The sequence below is a fragment of the Myotis myotis genome, unplaced genomic scaffold (assembly GCF_014108235.1).
Source record: "Myotis myotis isolate mMyoMyo1 unplaced genomic scaffold, mMyoMyo1.p scaffold_m19_p_2, whole genome shotgun sequence".
NCBI classification, from domain to species: Eukaryota; Metazoa; Chordata; class Mammalia; order Chiroptera; family Vespertilionidae; genus Myotis; species Myotis myotis.
In genome coordinates, this window is record NW_023416324.1 from 197,537,388 (window position 1) to 197,552,285 (window position 14,898).

Genomic DNA, 14,898 nt, shown 5'->3' on the forward strand with positions numbered 1-14,898 from the left:
GATCAAATAGATTACAATAACCTGGAGTGAAGTGAAAATGAGGTCAGAATAAATGATTATGATTATAATGATGTTGATAATATTTAAATTTTTTCAATGTGCCAGGCATTATGTAAAGCATAATTAAGAAACTTGTCTCACTTCAAAGTTAAATTTCTTAATTTTCCCAGGATTTGACACAAAAAAATGTGTAGGAAAATTTGTCAAACTTAATTTTATATAATACATTATAAATCTATTAAAATTATGGCTGTGAATCCTATAAATAATGGAAAATGCTTACAGTATGATAGAGTTCGAAAGGATGATACACATTTAAATGTACTACATTCTACAAACATATAAAAACAGCCTTAATTAAAGACTAGAACAACAAATATATTTGGTAGGTAGAATTCTAAAATTATCTCAAGAGGCCCATCCCTTGTTGAAACCTATGAATATGATAGAATTTCACTCCAATGATTATAGCATTTTATATAACAAAGATATTTTTGCAGATGTAATTAAGGTTCCTAATCAGTGGAGTTCATCAAAAGAAAGTCTATATTATAATTCATTCTGATCTGATGAGATCTTAAAAGAGGGATCTTGAAGACAGAAGAGATGCTCCTGGTGGCCTGGCAGAAAGAAAATACCTGGTTGTGAACTGCCTGTGAATGGCATGTGGCAAGGAACTACGGGCTGCCTCCAGCAGCTGAGAATGGTTTCTGGATGACAGCTAATAAGAATGGTTTCTGGCCCTAGCTGGTTTGGCTCAGTGGATAGAGCGTTGGACTGCGGACCAAAGGGTCCCAGGTTCGATTCCGGTCAAGGGCACATGCCTGGGTTGTGGGTTCGATCCCCAGTTGGGTTTGTGCAGGAGGCAGCCAATCAATGATTCTCTCTCATCATTGATGTTTCTATCTCTCTCTCTGCCTCTCCCTTCCTTTCTGAAATCAATAAAAATATATATTTTTTTAAAAAAGAATGGTTTTTGGATGACAAGTAAGAATGGTTTCTGATGATAGCTAGTAAGAACATGAGGACTTTATCATATAACCACAGGGAACTGAATTCTGGCAACAACTTTAAGAGCTTGGAAGAGGACTTGGAATCCAAGATAAGAACAGAGGAGCAGCTAAGTTGTGCCCAGATCCAAAATGGAGTTAAAAATAGTGTCTACCTCATAGTGTTATTATAAGAATTAATGAGTCAATTCATGTGAATTGGTTGAAACAATGAGTCCAACTTATTATCTATTGTTAGGTAATAAATTAGCCTTAAATTTAGTAGCTTAAAACAACATGCCCTGGCCTGGTAGCTCAGTTGGTTAAAGCTTCATTCTGACATGCCAAGGTTTCAGGTTTGAGCCCTGGTCAGGGCACATACAAGAATCAACCAATGAGTGCATAATAAGTGGAACAACAAATCAACCTCTCCACCTTCATCTCCCTCTGGCCCTTCTCTCTTTCTCTAAAATCAATTAAAAAAAAAACAAAAGTCACACGCTATCACCTCAAAGTTTCTGGGTCAGGAATGCAGATGAAGTTATCTAAGTGCTCTAGCTGAGTCTCTTCAAACGCTGAAGTCAAGGAGTTGGTCAGGGCTGCAGCCGAGGCATGACTAGAGAGGCATCAGCTGTCAAGTTCATTCATGTGGTTGTTAGCAAGATTCACTTTTTCTGTCATTGTTGAGCTGAGGACCTCAGTTCAATGCTAGCTACTGCCTGGAGGCTGCCCTTAGTTCCTCCTCACAAGGGCCTTTTTCACAGAGCACCTCACAGCATGGCAGCTTGCATCAGCAGAGAAAGCAAGCAAGAGAGTGTGAATAGCCCTGGCCGGGTGGCTTACTTGACTGGAGTGTTGTCCCTACACCAAAAGGTTGTGAGTTTGATTCCCAGTCAGAGCACATACCTAGGCTGCAGGTTTGATCCCCACTCAGGGTGTGTACGTGAGGCAACCAATCGATGTTTCTCTCTCTCTAATACATATATCCTCGGGTGAGGTTAAAAAACAAACAAAAATCTTACCAATTGCAACAGCATCAATGGACCTAGAGGGTATTATGCTAAGAAAAATAAGTCAGAGAAAGACAAACTCCATATGATTTCACTTATATGTTGAATCTAAAGAACAATATAAATGAACAAATAAAACAGAAACAGAGTACAGTCTGATGGTTGTCAGAGTAGGAGGGTGGCTGGACTGGTGACAAAGGTGAAGGGATTGAGAAGTACAAATTGGTAGTTACAAATAGTCATGGGATGTGAAGTACAGCATAGAAAATACAGTCAGTAATATTACAATAACTATGTATGGTGCCATGTAGGTGCCGGAATATCAGGGGAACACTTTGTAAAGTATATGATTGTCTAAACATAATGCTGTACACCTGAAACTAATACAAAATATTAAATATAAACTGTAATTTTAAACAATTAGAAGATATATTAAAACCACTTTAAATGATGCTTTAAAACATAAAAGACTGTTCTTCATTTGAAAAAAAAAAGTGTTGATAATCCAAATTAAGGACAGTAAGTGGTGATCCCCAACCAATATTTTCCTGGTGAGTCAAATTCAAGATTCCTAGCATATACAGCAGAAAACTTCCACTTTTTAAAATTTTTAAGTTTATTATAACTTCTCTTTCTGTGACAATGTGTTTTCACTGATGGGGCATCAAAGATATTTATTTTTCTCCAAAGACATTTCAGAGACCTTACAGCTTCCTCACCAGATTCACAAGGGATAAATGATTTGGCATTGCATATGTGGTTTCATTCCCCTTTAATATTTGACATTATGCCAGATCGTGATTTTAAACACCATAACTCACTCAACATAATTATGCCTATTTTATAGCTTGCTACATTATATTTGCTAGGTTATTCATTGTTGTCTGAATACTCATGGGACAAATGTGAATGTATTTCTTTAGTTAACAATGCTTCAAGCAAAATGCAGACAATATTAAAATCAATGTTTTCTTTGACTGCTAGCAACATACACATTATGGAAAATATAAAAGAAATTATTTATTTGAAGATTAGTCATGTTACACTAGTATCCAACAAAGTGACCTAAATATCAGACATTAGATTTTATTTTAATGCAATATAATGTAAAAAGAAATAGGAGATAGGATTAATGCATGGAAAAATAAGTATATTTTTACCTTCTTAAGGCAATTTCAAGATAGTGTAGTGTTAATGAAAAGACCTGGAATCTTGTACTCAAGCAAATATGATTTTCCATTTCTGCTCCACCACTAACTAGCTGAGTGATACAGCATGTACTAATTAACCTCGCTGAGACTTTATTCTTATCTGCATAATAGGAAAGTACATACTACCTTCTAGGCCATTGTGAAAATTAAATACAGTAAGTGAGTAAGGCATCTAAAAGTGACTGAGCAGTGAATAATCATTTCATGATGTTGTTGCTGTATTTATTTTTAGAATTTGAAGTGTTGAATGAACAGTTGCATGATTTGTGAATTCTTGACCTTGATGACATTCTTTTGGGTGAAGTTTTATGGTTAGAATCACGATTCTAAAAATATTAAAAGTCATTTTTAGAAAAGAATGCTGCTATGGCCTTTCTCTTAACAGTTTGATATGAGGTTACAAATAACACACAGAGGGCTTGGCAATTGTCTTGCAAATCAAAGTTGTCTAATAAATAGTGGTTCCTATTTTTAAACTAGAAGCCCAGTGCATGAATTCATGCACAGGTGGGGTCCGTCCGGCCCATCCTGATTGGGGCAATTGGGCCAGGCCAGCCAGGGGGAGGGGATGTGGGAGGTTGGCCGGCCAGCCCCCTGCCCCCTATTGTGGAGGGGACAATCAGGATGGGGGGGCCAGCCTGGGGAGGGGCTGTGGCCAGCCAGGGGAGGGGCTGCAGCTGTCCAGGGGAGGGGCTGCAGGCGATTGGCAGGACAACCCCACCCCCAATCAGGGTGAGGGGCCTATCAGGGGTGGGGCCAGTGTGGGGAGGGGCCATGGGCAGTTGGTGGGCCAGGGGGAGGGGCCTTGAGCAGTTGGCCAGCTGGCCCCGCCCCCTGGTCAAACTCCTGGTTGAACTCCTGGTTGAACTCCCAGTCGAGGGGACAATTTGCATATTAGCCTTTTATTGTATAGGAATTTGACCAGTGTAGCATACAAGATAGTTACTGCTGAAAAGACAAAGTGGAATCTTCCTGGAAACATGGCAAATTGAGATTATGTCAGAAGCGTCATTGCTGCACACGGTAGAAGAGCTATCCCCCTACCCCTCCCTAAAGGAAAACCCACAAATATCCATCATATAGAGAAACAGGTAACTTCTGTTTTAAGCCTAGTTTATATCATGTTTATATAAAGGTAACATTGGCCTTTATAAATTTAAGTTATATCCTAAATCCAAACTAAATTTGTATGCAAAGATTTAGAGTATATGTAATAGTGATTAATTTTAGTCAGCTCTCAACAACAATTTATTTAGAATTTTGATTTCTCAAAAATATACATCATTTTCCTTCCAATGTCAATTTGAGAATGTGTCAATTTCTCACAATGTATATAAACTGAATATTATTTTGCCATTAGAGTTACAGGATAATTTTTTGAATGGTATGTCTAATCTCAAAAACACGTCCATTATTAAAAGATCATAATTTACTCTGCTATGGATATTAAAAAGTATCTCTACAATGAAGAAAATCAAAACCTAAATAATTCAAATTATGTTTATATTATGACTTACAATATTCTCCTCTGGAAAAAAAATGTTGACATTTTTTAATGGTTAAGATTTCAAAAGGTCTCAATTTATTTCAGAAGGTAGTTTGTATCAGAAAACATCGACACAGTGATAATTACATCAGTAATGCTGAAGTATAAATTTCTATTTACTCAAAGCCTCACTAAAGAATTGTTCAAAAGGTGCCAGAGGAACTGAGAGTAAATTAGCTAACAAATGCAACCCACTAAATCAGCAGATAATTGATCAGACCTTTTCTTTCTCCAAGTGCTGTTCTAAATCCTTGGTATACAATGATGAATAAGATACAATAACACCCCTCCTCCTATAGTGCATGATGAAGAATGAAAGACCTCTGTCTAAATGATCACTGTAAAATATAGTGAATGCCACTCAATGCTGTACAAATGGGAAAGTGATACTAAGATTTTCTTGGGGGTCAAGAAATAATCATGAAAGTTGGTAGAATATAGAATAAGTTGTAGAAATACAGTTGACTATTAAGAGAGTCATTAGTTTTCACACTTCAAATTAATAATTCAAACTTGTAGTCATGGTGTTCATATACACATTTTTTGAAAGATTACTCCGGAAGCTTTGTGGAAATGGATTGGAGTGGGTGAGACTGGAAGCAAGAACACAGAAAGAAACATATTTCAAGAAAGGAAAATTAGTGCAGAGACAAGTAAATGGAGAGGAAAGTTGGATGTGAAGATATTCAGAAGCTAAGATTCAGGAGACTCTGTGAGTGATCAGAAAGGAGGGAATGGAGTAAGGAAAGAGGGTAAGCCAGGGTTCTTTAAGCAGGGTACCTGGAACAAAAACATCAGCATGTCCTGAGAATTTTTAGAAATATAGTAATTCTCTGGCCTCACTCCAGACCTTTTGAATCAGAAACTCTGAATATAGGAGTCAACAATTCATGTTTAATAAGCCCTCCAGGTCACCCTGATGCATGACAAAGTTTGAAAAGCACTTGAAGCTATTGGTTACCAAGCATAGCTGCACATTAGAATTGCCTGGGAAGCTTAGAATAAGAAAATTCTGGTTTAGTTGGACCAGACTATGACCCAGACAACATTATTTTTTTAAACAAATTCTTATTTAAATTTTTCATAATTTTATTAAGTTTATTGGGGTGACATTGGTTAATGTTATATAAGTTTCAGGTGTATCTACAATAATAAAAGTATAATATGCTAATTAGACCAGACATCCCTCTGGACATCCTTCCGTACAACCTCCTGGATAAAGCTGGGGCTGCGAGGGAAGCCTGGGTCCCGGGTGCCAGAGGGAAGTCAGTGCTGGCTGCTAGGGGAAGAAAGGCCTACTCTTGCACGAATATCATACATTGGGCCTCTAGTATCTTTATAATAAGATAACTGTACACTCTATTGTGTGCCCAGCTAATTCATTGTGGTAGTCCAATTGTGGTAGACTGCTGGCTCTGGTTGAGATGCTCAATGGATATTACTGATACTCACCAAGGAAAGGAGGAAGGTTTAAGAGAAAATCTGATGCCATTTACCCAGGCTAACTGTATTCTGTTGAATTTCAAAATAAGCACACCTGACATTTATTTGACTAGCTTTTCTGTAGTTTGTTTTACGCAAACATACAAAATTAACATAAGTATCAAAATATGGGCACATTACAAGGGCATCAAATTTTCAGATGTTCTCATAACACCTTTTTCATTCATTGTATATTTTTTAAATATATTTTTTATTGATTAAGATATTACATATGTGTCCTTATCCCCACGTTACCCCCTCCCCCCTCCCCCCCCACTCATGCCCTCAGGCCCCCTCCCCCCCCCCCACCCCGTTGTCCGTGTCCATTGGTTAGGCCTATATGCTTGCATATAAGTCCTTTGGTTGATCTTTCCCTCTTACCCCCACCCTCCCCTACCTTCCCTCCAAGGCGCGACAGTCCAATCAATGCCTCTCCGTCTCTGGATCAGTCCTTGTTCATCAGTTTATGTTGTTCATTATATTCCACAAATGAGTGAGATCATGTGGTATTTATCCGCTCTCCAGTTCCATCCATGCTGTGGCAAATGGTAAGGGTTCCTTTTTCTTCTTCCTCTTCTTAAAGAATACCTTTCAGCATTTCATATAATGCTGGTTTGGTGGTAATGAACTCCTTTAGCTTTTTCTTATCCGTGAAGCTCTTTATCTGACCTTCTATTCTGAATGATAGCTTTGCTGGATAAAGTAATCTTGGTTGTAGGTTCTTGCTATTCATCACTTTGAATATTTCTTGCCACTCTCTTCTGGCCTGCATGGTTTCTGTTGAGAAATCAGCTGACAGTCGTATGGGTACTCCCTTGTAGGTAACTGACTTTCTTTCTCTTGCTGCTTTTAAGATTCTCTCTTTGTCTTTTGCTCTTGGCATTTTAATTATGATGTGTCTTGGTGTGGTCCTCTTTGGGTTCCTTTTGTTTGGGGTTCTCTGCGCTTCCTGGACTTGTAAGTCTATTTCTTTCACCAGGTAGGGGAAGTTTTCTGTCATTATTTCTTCAAATAGGTTTTCAATATCTTGCCCTCTCTCTTCTTCTGGTATCCCTATAATTCTGATGTTGGTACGCTTGAAGTTGTCTGAGAGGCTCCTTACACTATCTTCATATTTTTGGAATCTTTTTTCTTTTTTGGTTGGGTATTTTTTGTTTCTTTGTATTTCAAATCTTTGACTTGATTCTTGGGATCCTCTTGTCTGCTGTTGGATCTCTGTATATTATTCTTTATTTCAGTCAGTATATGCTTAATTTCTACTTGGTCCTTTTTCATATCCTCGAGGGTCTCACTAGATTTCTTGAGGGTCTCACTAAATTTATTGGCGGTTTCCATTAATTCTTGAAAAACCTTATAAGCGTGGTTTTGAACTCTATATCCAGTCGTTTGCTTTCCTCCATTTCTGTCATTTGTGACCTGTTTCTTTGTCTCCGCATTTTTTTATGCTTCTCTGTGTTGGTAGAGTGGTTTTGTGTGCTAGGTGTCCTGTAGGGCCCAGTGACTCAGCCTCCCCCGTTACCTGAGATGGACACTCTTGGTGCACCCCCTTGTCCATTGTATCTTTTTGTAAAGTAATCTCCAGAAGCTCTACTGGTATATGCTTTAATTTCTTTGGAAGCATTATTTTTAAAAATATTTTTTATTGATTTTTTACAGAGAGGACAAGAGAGGAATAGAGAGTTAGAAACATCGATGAGAGGGAAACATCGATCAGCTGCCTCTTGCACATGCCCTACTGGGTATGTGTCCGCAACCAAGGTACATGCATGCCCTTGACCGGAATCGAACTTGGGACCCTTCAGTCCGCAAGCTGATGCTCTATCCACTGAGCCAAACCGGTTAGGGCTGGAAGCATTTTTGAGATTATGAAATTTTCCTATTCTTCTGCTAGGCTAATGGAAACTGTTTCAGAAATGACTTTCTGGGGCTCTAAGTCTAATTTTTTCCTCCACTCCAAGTGTCAGTCCCAACTTCATTTCCCTACCTCTGCCCTTCCTAGGATCTCTGATAGATCCTTCTGCAGGCCCAAATTCACCTGATTTTCTGGTTAGATCTGAATCAGGTAAGACGTGTAGCCCAACATATCTTCTGCCTCCATCTAGAGATACTTTGGTTCAAATCACCATCCCCAAACTACTTTTTTCCTCTTGGAAAATGTCATATGAGATCTCATTTTCTATATAGAATAATCAATGAATGGTTGAATAAATACCCTGTCATTAGTTCATTTATTCAACACATATTTATTATGCAATTACCATGGGCAAGACACTGTGCTTGGAAGTGGGGATATAAAAATGAATATGCCATGGCACATAGTCAAGCATTTGGCAGTCTTCTTAAAGGAGTTACAGTGTCACGTGTGTCTCCCTCCTCAAGGCACAAGTGAGGCTCACCTGATGCAAATGACCTCCCTCATACCAATAAGGCCTTGAATGGCCTCTTGGTTCACAACAAATATTCTACACTAATTTTTCTTCCTTTTTTTTTTTAAACAAACACGCACATGACACTTATCATGTGCCAGGCACTGTTACAAGAATTTTACAATTATTAATTAATCAGTCCTCAGTCAACTCTAAGAGGTAGGTTCTATTGTTATTCTTCCTTTATGATGAGGAAACTGAGGCACAGAGAAATTAAATAAATTGTCTAGTTCCACAGAGCTAGCAAGAGGTGAGGTTAGGATTTAAACCCAGATAGACTGTGTGCTTAACCACACATTAAGAACCTGGACTAAAGGAAGAGAGAGCACTGATGAATTTCATATTTAGTAATAAATGGGAGAGTAGAGAAGACAGACTTTACCAGTATGAGGCTTGATAGACTTGGAATCAGGGCCAGCTCTGCCATTAGCTGGCTTCCAAACTTAGGTGAGTCACCTACTCTCTCTAAGCATCAGTTTCCACCTGTCCAAAATAAGGCACTGACTAATGATCTGAAAGGTCTTTTGAAGCTCTGTAGTTCTTTTAAACAGCATATTGAGAATTGAAGCTCTTCCAAGGAAAAATAAAATGGGTTCTTTTTAATTCATGGAACTATTACAGGGATCCTATGTGTGCAATAATATGGTCTACTCTTAAAATTCATTGTGTTTTAGACTTTTATTTACAACTAGAGGCCTGGTACACAAAAATTTGTGCACTCGGGGGTAGGGGGTCCCTCAGCCCGGCCTGTGCCCTCTCGCAGTCTGGGACCCCTCGGGGGTGACCACTTGCTGGCTTAGGCCCGCTCCCTGGGGGATTGGACCTAAGCTGGCAATCAGACATCCCTCTGGCAGCCCGGCAGCCCTCAGGGGATGCCCATTTGCCAGCAGGGAGCAGACCTAAGCTGCAGTTGGACATCCTTAGTGCTGCTGAGGAGGCAGGAGAGGCTCCCACCACCACCGCTGTACTGGCAGCCATCAGCCTGGCTTGTGGCTGAGCAGAGCTCCCCGCTGTGAGAGCGACTGACCACCAGAGGGCAGCTCCTGCATTGAGCGTCTGTCCCCTAGTGGTCAGTGTGTGTCACAGTGATCAGTCATTCCCAGTCCTTCTGCTGTTAGGGTCAGTTTGCATATTACCCTTTTACTATATAGTATAGAGGCCTGGTGCACGGGTGGGGGCTGGCTGATTTGCCCTGAAGGGTGATCCGGATCAGGGTGGGGGTCCCACTTGGGTGCCTAGCCAGCCTGGATGACAGGCTGATGGCTGTTTGCAGCTGGTCACACCCCCTTCAGGCTGGGGATCCCCACTGGGTTGCCTGACCAGCCTGGGTGAGGGGCTGAGGCCGTTTTCGGGCTGGTGGGCGACTGAAGCTCCCAGCCTCTTTTTTTTCTTTTTTTTTATTCTGGGATTTATTTACCTTCTATAGCTTTCACTGGAGCTGAGAGCCGGCTCCAGCTCTGAGGCTGTGGCTGGCTGAAAGCAGGTATCTGGGTTTGTTTAGCTTCTATAATTGAAACTCTGTTGCCATCACTGGCGCTCTAAGCTCTGAGCCCGCGGACGCCTGAAAGCAGGTGTCTGGGTTTGTTTAGCTTCTATAATTGCAACATTGTTGCATCTGGAGCTCAGAGCTGGGCTGCGACAGGCGGGGAACCTTGGCTTCCTCCGTCACTGGAGTAAGCAAGCCTCATGTTCGCTTCAGCTGCCTGGCTGTCAGTCGCCATCTTGGTTGGCAGTTAATTTGCATATCTTGCTGATTAGCCAATGGGAAGGGTAGCAAAGTTATGGTTAATTACCATGTTTCTCTATTATTAGATAGGACTAGAGGCCCAGTGCATGAAATTCATGCGGGGGCAGGGGAGTCCCTCAGCCCAGCCTGCACCCTCTCCAATCCGGGACCCCTCGGGGGATGTCCAACTGCCTCTCACAATCCGGGACCACTGGCTCCTAACCACTCGCCTGCCTGCCTGCTTGCCCCTAACCACCTCTGCCTGCCTGATCGCCCCTAACAACCTCTGCCTGCCTGCCTCATTGCCCCTAACTGTTCCCGTGCTAGCCTGATTGCCCCTAACTGCCTCTGCTTCGCTCCACACCTGGGACCCAGGATTCCCTCCTCCGGCCAGTTGCAGGCATCCAGGACCCAGGCTTCCCTTCCTCTAGCCGGCCGCAGGCACCCAGGACCCGAGCCAGCTTCGCCTGGGCTGGCTGCAGCCGCAGAGGGCCGTGGGGCCGGTGGCTTGTCCCTCTCCTGGGCCGCAGGCGCAGGCACAGCCACTGGCACCCAGGACCACGAGGCGGGCGGCTTGTCCCTCTCCCAGGCCACAGCCTGGCTCATCCCCATTCCTCTCTCCCCACTGTTGAGTGACTGAGCCATTACACCATGATGGCATGAGGGCATGATGACCATTTGCATATTAGCTCTTTATTATATAGGATTATATAGGATAGGATGATACGAATTGACACCTAAGTCTAGGATAATTACAGTGGACCTCAAGAAGGAATGTATCTGCCAAGAAGGATTCCTCATGATTAACTGAGAACAAATGCATTACTAGAATCTAGCAGCCATTGCAGAGGACCCTCACATATGCTGCATTTCAGGAAAAAGCTGCAGACGAACCTTCAGCCTCCTTCACTCTGCTCCTGCTGTCAACCCTTATAAAGAAGTTCCTGGTATCATCTTTCAACCAATGGACTGAGACCTGCTCAGACCACTCTGAACTATGCAGCTATATTCTCTTTTGCTGACCAATCAGAGCAGCTCCATTATGACCAATCGGAATGCTCAAAGATAATATGATGCTATATGAACCAATCAGGTTGTGCAAATTTGGATTCCTCATTTGCATGAAAGTGAAGCAATTAAGAACCAGGATGGGAACGTTTGTTACAAAAGTAGCCTCCCCTTTGTCTTTGAGGAACATACTTTCGGTTTCCGGAGAAGGCTGTTTCCCCAGTTTGCAAACTGTTCTCTTGAATAAAGTTTCTCCTCTTTCTGAACCCCAGATTTGGGATTCTAGTTGATATTAGATTGGTGGCAGCGAACGTCTGTTGATGAGGATTACACCAGACTACATTTATTTTTAACTTTTGAGTCACCCATCACAACTCTGGATTCCTCATTTGCATGAAAGTGGAGAAAATGAGGTATGAAAATTCTAAGTCTCTAGAGTCTTTATAAAAACTAGCTTGAAAATATTACAATACATTTAGTTCTTGGACAGTAAGTAAAACTTAAAAGTCTATATCCATCATCTGGGTTACTCTCTAGACTTAAAAAACACACACACACACTAACTCTGAAGTGGGTAGAAAAGAAGGGTGAGTTACAATTCTATGACTTTTATGCTTACATGCAAATTGCACATGCATATCTAGGGGTTGGTGTCAAACTCAGGTTTAAGTGATGGAAACTGATTCATCTATTTACCTGGTTCATAAAGGCTCAGTGCCTAGGCAATCAATCTAACTCTTTGTAGAAAGACATGTTATTTGACATTTTTACCACAAAACCTTCTATGTCCTCAATATGCTATCTCTGGTTATTCTTAAATACAATCTCAGTTGGCAAAAAAGGTCACTATACCAGGACTCTTAAAAGCTTCAGAGAAGCACTTCACTAGATTCTAAAGCACTCAAGACATATCTCCAAAGCACAGGCAAACCTCCAGAGTCTCCTTCAAAAATTACTCACAGCCCAGCTACTATTGGGGCCATCAAAGGCATAGGCTCAGGACCACAGAGTTAAGACCAAAATGAGTTATTTATTCTGCTAATTCCACAAGGAATAGTTTCCATATTATCAATATCTCTAAAGCCCCATAAAATAACATGGTTCTGTCAACATCAACTTCAAATAAACACTCCAAACCTAAAATTCCCAGCAACAGAAAGTCAGTTTTTCTTTGACATAGAGCTGGGACTTGTCATTTCCAACACAACATTAATCATGTCGAGTATTTCTAAGCAATCCAGAAGGTTCATGCCATATACTAATTTATCAATAGTTTTGCCCAATTTGTACATGACAAGCCTTTTATGTAGGAGTAAGACATTTAGCCAGTGAGTAAATCCAGCTGAACACACAGCATCTCAAACTATACAAGAGTTTTGTTATCTAGTTGTAATCATGAAAATGTTCTTTGACTTCTCAAGAGAGTCAAATGCTTGTGATGGTGATTAAAATAGAGAGGCTCATAAACTTTCCAAAAAAGAAATCGTTTCTGAATAGAAAAAAAAAAACTCTTTGGAGAAATTTCATGCCATAGAAAATTATTATATTGTACATACTGAAGATTTTAAAATGTAGCTATTGCAAATGTTAACTATCTATTGTCATTGGCAAATGGCAAATGATAGGGAATACTGCTAACTATTGGTTAAATCAACTATACTATAGTAAGATTGTATATAATAAGATCACAGTGTAGGTGAAATTACTTATTATATTGTGAATCACTTTACAAATAAAAATAACTAAGAGAAAAATGCTAAGATGTATCATTATTTAATGGCGCTGGAGTGTAATAAAATAGACCATTTCTGTAACCCTTTGAGAAAAGAAGAAGTTATAGTTATATTTTGCCCCTACGCCACTCATGTTTCCACAAGTTTCCAAAAAGAAATTTTGTTTTTGGACAAACTACATTAGAAGCAAAAGGAGGCGAAAAGACAGAGACAGAAAAAACAGAGAGAGTAAGGTAAGGAGGAGAGAGCTAACCTAAAGAGCTAAAAGGTTTATATATTGCATGTACTTAATTGTGGAAAAGTGGAACTATAAAAAACCGCACTTTATAGTCTCATAATGTGCTTGCTGCCTTTTTCAGTAAAATGAGGGGAGTTTTATGTTTGTTATGCGCTGTTTAAATAGTAGAGTAAAATTCTCTTCTGGAGATAGGTTTAAGAGAGACAAGTGTGTTTTACTGCTTTTATTAATAAAATTCTAGCTAGCTTGCAATTTTATTACTTTAACATGTGTTCAAAAATCTTGTTGAGTAAGTTTAAATCTACTGATAACTTCAACATCTCAATATCAAAAGCCTATGTTTTTATTTCTAAAGATGTATTACTTTCTTAATGAGATCCAAGAAATGGATTTTAGCATCACAGATATTCAGAACTGGAAGAACATTTCTATGTTACTCAGTCTGACCTTCAGTTGAAATTATGAATTATTTCTGAATTGTCCCAGGCCAGTGGGAACCCAGGTGCTCTTTGAACACTTTCCATGATAGGGAATCTTACTACTTCAGGAGATCTTCAGTTAAATTTCAAAGAGTTCTGGTAGGTTCTTTTTAAAATTCATATATTCACTTTAAATTTTTCTGATCTCCACTGCTTAGACATATTTCTCCATATAGAGAAGCAAAGAATAAATCTAATCCCACTTCCACACGAAAACTCCATAAATGCTAAGGAAAGCACTTTGAAGAGGCTCTAGCACATAATATCCATTCAATAAATATAAGCTATTATTACTTTTATAATCAAAACCCTAAAAACTTTTTTTCTCAAACTTCCCATATCTAGTTTCTTTAAAATCCCCTCGTTTAGAATGTTTTAAAGACCTCTCTCAGTCTCAACTTCAAACCATGCTCAGGACACTCAAATTCTTTTCAGAGAAGTTGAGAATCTGACCTAATAAGACAGGATGCCATGATGCTATCGTCATCTTTTTACCATTTTTGTTTGTTTACAAAGAGAGCTCACTTCAACTCAATATAACAAATATTTATTGAGTGTCTACTCTACAGATGACTCAATACAATCTGAAGTTTCCCACCAGGTGGTTCTGAGAAAATTATCACACAGGTTTTCCTTTGCTCTTTTACAATCATTATATATAGCAGTGGTCACCAACCGGTGGTCCGTGAGGTCCGAAAGGTTGGCAACTGCTGATATATAGAACTGTTTATCCATTACCAATATTCAAATCCATGTTTATGCTTAATATTAATTAGTTCATTAAAAATTGATACTATTCATTGGATTTATTTAAGAAAACCTGACTATATTGATATTAGTATTATATCATAAGTATATTAGAGGCCCAGTGCACAAAATTCATACATGGGAAGGGTCCCTAGCAGCTGCCAGCTGCTACCCAGGGCCTTCCTTTGTTCTGCGCCATTCCCTGGTGATCAGCACATGTCATAGGGAGCGATCGAACTCCTGGTCGGTCAAACTCCTGAGGGGACACTTTGCCTATTAGGCTTTTATATATATGTATAGATA